The sequence below is a fragment of the Arvicola amphibius genome, chromosome X (genome assembly GCF_903992535.2).
Source record: "Arvicola amphibius chromosome X, mArvAmp1.2, whole genome shotgun sequence".
Classification (NCBI taxonomy): Eukaryota; Metazoa; Chordata; class Mammalia; order Rodentia; family Cricetidae; genus Arvicola; species Arvicola amphibius.
In genome coordinates this window covers 14,970,932-14,976,931 of record NC_052065.1, presented here as the reverse complement: position 1 = coordinate 14,976,931, position 6,000 = coordinate 14,970,932, and the positions used below count along the sequence as shown (strand labels likewise).

The 6,000-nt window shown below is 38.7% G+C and overlaps 1 pseudogene; it reads right to left on the bottom strand.

Annotated features, from left to right (window-relative positions):
- Positions 1–4,793: 4,793 nt before the first annotated feature.
- LOC119804161 lies at positions 4,794–5,010 on the bottom strand (annotated as a pseudogene).
- Positions 5,011–6,000: the final 990 nt, after the last annotated feature.

Below are 6,000 nucleotides of genomic sequence, written 5' to 3'. Positions count from 1 at the left end.
CTAGAAAAGTTTGTTGGTGGGGAAGAGGTTGGGTTTTTTTGTTCTTTTTTCTTTTTTTGTCGATTAAGCTTGGTAAATTAAGGATTATTAACAAATGGCAACACTTCCACACACCTTTAAAACAGTCGTTCTCCAAGAAAACCCAAACAACTAACTTATGCTCATAGGATCTCAGAGAGACAGAGCTGACAATCAGGAACACTGCATGGATGAAGAATAAAAAAGTGGCTCTCATCCTGTAGCCTTCATATATGAACAGCATACAGTCTGCAGAACAGGCATTTACATTATGATTCACAGCAGTAGTGAAGTTACCATTAGGAAGCAGAAACGAAAAAAATTTATGGTTGGGGTCACCACAACATGAGTAACTGTACTAAAGGATTGCAGCATTAAAAAGGTTGAGAATCACTGACTTTTTCCCTGTTCATTCATTCATTCATTCTTTCGTTCGTTCATTCTACATCCCTGCCACAGTTTCCTCTCTTCCTTCTCCTCCCAGTCCCTTCCCCCATCCACTCTTTCTCCTTTTCTACTCAGAAAAGGTCAGTCTTCCCATTGGTATCAACAGAGCATGGCATATCAACTTGCAGTAAGACTAAGCACCTCCCCTTGTATTACAACCCATTATGAGGAGTAGGGTCCCAAGAATCTGTAAAAGAGTCATAGACAGTCCCTGCCCCCACTATTAGAAGTCCCATAAGAGGACCAAGCTACACAACTATAACTTATATGCAAAGGGCCTAGGTCAGTCCCATGAGTCCCAAGAAGGCTCCCTGGTTGCTGGTTCAATCCCTTTGAGCCCTTATGAGCCTAGGTTAGTTGATTCTGTGTGTGAGAGCAACTGCTTTAAAATAACATATAGTGATTATTTGAAAGGGCTGTTCAGAAAGTATCATATAACCCATTTATTTATCCATATAAACTTTTTGTTTCAAGATTCATGTAGTCCAGCCTGATCTGAAACATTCTGTAGAACTGAGAATGACCTTGAAATGAGCCACCTTCATTCTGAGTGCCAGGTTTACAAGGCTATGCCACCTTACCTGGCTCCATACATCATTCTATAGAACAAGAATATGTGGATGTCTCAAATTTCATTAGCGGAATAATATGGCAGATTCTCTTCCATTTTTTTCATAAATTTGTCAGCCACTAAACCATGTAGACACCTTACAGAAGAAGCTCCTGAGTTATACAGCTTCAAAGTGCCCTTATTTCTTGTATGTGGGCAAAGATGGACATGGCTAGAGGTGTTCCTGCCTGTCATCTTTACCACAGAAAATGATCATTTATAAGGCAGCTCTTGTCTTAGACATAAATTTAATACCTTGTTTGGAGTTATGTATGCTCACTATGCTCCGAAATGTGTGGGCCGTCTTCCCTTCTTGAACTATAATTTCAAACTGGGAATGCTTGGACTATAGTCCTTAATTGCGCAGGCTCAGGAACGTGCCCACATACAAAGATTTTTCCTATATAAATATTTGCAGTGTCCATGAATAAATTCTGTTCTTCCTTTATTCGGGAAGGCCATCACTTTGGAAATAACTTTCATGTTCTCCTTACCTATTGCAGGTAATGAATTTTTCCATTCTTTTACTTCTTAGCTGTGCCTGTTTTGGCTTTACCTTCACTGCTAGGGAAATCCATTGTATTTGGTTACAACTTGAAATTTTTTGAATATTTTTTTAATTGGAAGATATGCTAATAGGTCTATACTTAAGGTGGCTTCAATCACTATATCCTTGACTTAGTATTATTGGATAAGATATACATAGGACTTTAATGTTTGACGGTGAATTAAGGTTTCCCTGACATTTTCCTATATCACCCATGCCCTTCAATCTAAAGAAGAATAGTTGAAAGTAGGTATATAACAGGAATCCCCATTTAAATGTTGGCAAATGTTGATCTACAGATCTGTATTTTCTAGTTCCCCATGTATAAAATATATTTTTACTATCATCGCATTTAGATTTTTGCAATTTATATTTATTCATTGAGTATACCATTCTATAAAGGAATTTTTTTGTGTTTTTTTTTTTTTTTTCGAGACTAGGTTTCTTTGTAGCTTTGGAACCTGTCCTGAAACTAGCTCTAGTAAACCAGACTGGCCTCGAACTCACAGAGATCCACCTATCTCTGCCTCTTAAGTGCTGGGAGTAAAGGCATGCACCACCACTGCCTGGCAAAGAAATTATTATTTTTTTTATCATTTTTAGTTAGCAATGTGGTATTTCCTCAGCATTACCCTATAAAATGAAATTTGCACACACACATACACACACCCCAAATTGTGTTAGCACCATTAAAATCACAATAAGATGTCCTTTTTACTTAAAGAGACCATAATTTCTGTAATAAAAATCATATAAAGGGACTGGAAAGATGACTCAGTGGGTAAGACTCTGTCTCATAAAGCAAAGTGGAGAGTGATCAAGGAAGCTATTCAGTGTCCTCCTCTGGCCTCTGCATGTGCATGCCTGGGTCCCCGTGTGAGCATACACACATGTGTTCACACACACATACACACACACACACACACACAGAGAGAGAGAGAGAGAGAGAGAGAGAGAGAGAGAGAGAGAGAGAGAGAGAGAGAGAGAGAGAGAGAGAGAGAGGTTTTACAGAAACCAATTCCAATTCCCAGGTAAGAAGTAACTATCATATCACCATTATTGTAGGTACACACTGAACTGGCCCTCACAAAAAAAAAATCACTTCCAGTTCTACCCCTGCATTTATCTAGCTATATAACCCAATAAAAATTAGTTTGAGACTCAATTTACCCATATGTAAAGTGAGAGGATTGAGGGAAATCATTTTAAGGATTTTTTTGAGCTTTATTATTCTTTGGTTCAAATAAATGCTTTCTAGACTATCATATGGTACAGTATAACCTGGAAAGGGGCTTATCAAAGTCATTTAACTTTCCTATATTATTGGCCAATGATTAATTTGGGAATTGTTGTCTTTACCAGCAATTACTTAAAGGACTGGCGTGAGAATCAATTTCGACCAATGACATAAAAAGGATAATCTGCTAGTATGTTTCTACAAAAAGTTTTGATAGTTGTTTAAGATTTTTTTGATAGCTGATTAAGATTTTTTTATTGATTTTTATTGAGCTCTACAGTTTTCTCTGCTCCCCTCCCTGCCTCTTCCCTCCCCCCCAACCCTCCCCCAAGGTCCCCATGGTCCCAATTTACTCAGGAGATCTTGTCTTTTTCTGCTTCCCACATAGATTAGATCTAACCACAATCCCAGAGAACATAGACAACAATGAGGACACTAAGAGAGCTGATTAAGATTTTAAGGCGGTAATGGGGTATGTGTGGGGAACAGGTAGGGGACTTTATTTCTTGCTCTCATATGTAGTTAGTTCGGAGATAATGTATGAAGCTGGATAACTGCCTTCTAGACAATTGTGATGTAAGCTGATTTCCTGAAGCTAGCAGAGCAGAAGGTGGAAAGAAATACCAGTATTCTCAGTGACATTATTATACCAAGGTACAAACCAATCCCACAACACATTGTGTTTGGATATTTGTGTGAGGAAGTATTTTTTTAAGCGACAAGAAGAAAGTCTATGTTGTTCAAATCAACAGATTATAATATGTAATCATGTTACCCATTATAAAGTGGTCACCACTGAAAGCATACACATACCAGCAATTACAATGGACTCTGCAGTTGTGTGTGTGTGTGTGTGTGTGTGTGTGTTATTAGTAACAAATAAAAAGAGGTCATCAATTAGAGAAGGAGAGGGAGAGCATCAAAAGCATTGGAAGGAGAAGGATGGGGGAAGTGATGTAATTATATTTTAATTTAAAATATATTTAAAAATTTACTAATTAAATATTTTAAAAGATTTACTTAAATTTTAACTATGTTTTTCAGGCATGGTTCCTGTTTTCCATTTAAAGAGGGATATTTAAATTAATAATTAAGAAAGCTAGCTCAAAGAAACTAGAGAAATGGTCAGCAGTTAAGAGCATTAGTTGTTCTTACAGAGTAAGAACCCAGGACTGCTTCCCTTCACCCACCTACATGGTGGCTCATAACCATCTGTAACTCCAGGCCCTCTTCCGGCCTTCACAGACACCAGGGACACATGTGACACACAGACATACATGTAGGCAAAATACTCATACCCATAAAATAATAATATTTTTAGAAAGAAAAATCAGTTCCATCTCTATTTTAAAACACACATAGGAAAATGGCTTTAAATTATCTGATGGAGATTGCAAGCACTCTGAAAAAGTTCTAGGGTGCCAAAACACCTTGTAGCTATCTAAATAGGTACATGTAAACAGGGATTTTATCCTTAAACATCTACCAAAGAGAATAGCTGCCTTCTGGAAAGAAAATGATGTATCAAGACGTCCTTGTTGTGGGGTTTCATTTGTCTTTATGCCCACTTCATTTGTGTCCTTAACATTCTATCTCTTCCTGTGACTTTTAATACAGTCTCTACATATCCATTCTGGATGACAGGGCTGTGTCTTAAAAGAAAATGTGGTGGTATGGGGAAATTATGGAGGAGAATTCTATCTTCAGTAGTGGGATCATATTGTAAGACATGAGAAAGTATTGATAAACCTGTGTGCCCACTAATGTCAACACAGCTGTCGGTTTGTGAGTCACACTATATTTAGAGCAATGTCTTCCCATTACACGCAAGCACAATAATAGAGTCACAATAGTTATTGAAGATTTTTTTCTTTTTCACACGACAAAGCTTTATTCATCCTCAGCGACTAAAGAAAGGCAAGCTCACTGACGCTTCACTTGAGTATGCTGTCATCTTGAGCTTCTGCCCATTCTCTTTCAATCCGTTTCAGGTCATCTAGTCTCTTCTTTTCTTCTGCCGCCACCCTCCTCTCCTCCTCCGCCCGGGGGTTTTAGGTAACTATAGCGCTTGGCGCCGTAGGCCATGCCGAGGACCAGGGCTGAGTATAGGCTGAGCTTGATGAGTGGAGAGACCTGAACTGGGGGCACCATCTTGTCCGTGACCTTTGTGCCGGAAGCTTAACTCACAAAGTTTCTTTTTAATCCATGAGAATAATTTCTATACAAGCAATCCAAAAGGTGCAGAAGACTCTAGTTTTCTGAGATTTCTAGCTGTCATTATAATACTGTCTTTCAGACATGGGTGAGGCAATAGAGTCCAGACTGGCACTGAAATCATGTTCTTCCTTCCTCAGCTTTCAAACTGCTTGGGTTACAGGTGTTCACCACTATGATCTTCTCAGGCCACTATAATGTTTAATAAAAAGCATGCAATGTGAAATATTATTGACTTGACACAGGAAATGATACTTTGAACTTTAGCGCCATAAAAATAAAGTGACACATGTGCTTCCTTGAAGTTTGATTTTGTAATTTACTTGAAATAATGTTTGTGAACTGATTAATTACAGTATGGCTTTGAAATAATTTTGAAAGTAGTAGCTTCTGAACATCTACTGGAAGATTTAAAAGAAAAAGTCATCCCTCTACGTGTGTGCGTGCGTGCGTGCGTGCGTGTGTGTGTGTGTGTGTGTGTGTGTGTGTGTGTGTATGTGTGTGTGAAGCATATAGTAAGGTCAGACGACAACCTTGGCTGTCAGTCCTCACGCTCAGCCTTGTTTAAGACAGGGTCTCCTTTTGGCAGTTTGTTGCTACATTTGTCAGTCTAGGTGGTCTGCAGACTTTCAGGGCTTCTTCTGTTCCTACCTCTCACCTCCTTGTTTGAGCACCGGAATCACAGATGCATGCAACCGTGCCCTATTTATTTGGCTTCCGGGGATTTGAGCTCCAGTTCTTACACTTGCCCAGCAAATGTTTTATGGAGTGGGCCATCCTCCCAGTCTCTGGTATATACTATTTATTTAAAAAGAAATAGATAGATATGATAAATTGTAGAGCATACAGAAACTGCACTGATCCAAGCCACCATAATCTTATGCATCATCGCTATTACTTACTATGGCATGTCTTCTAGCCTGCATT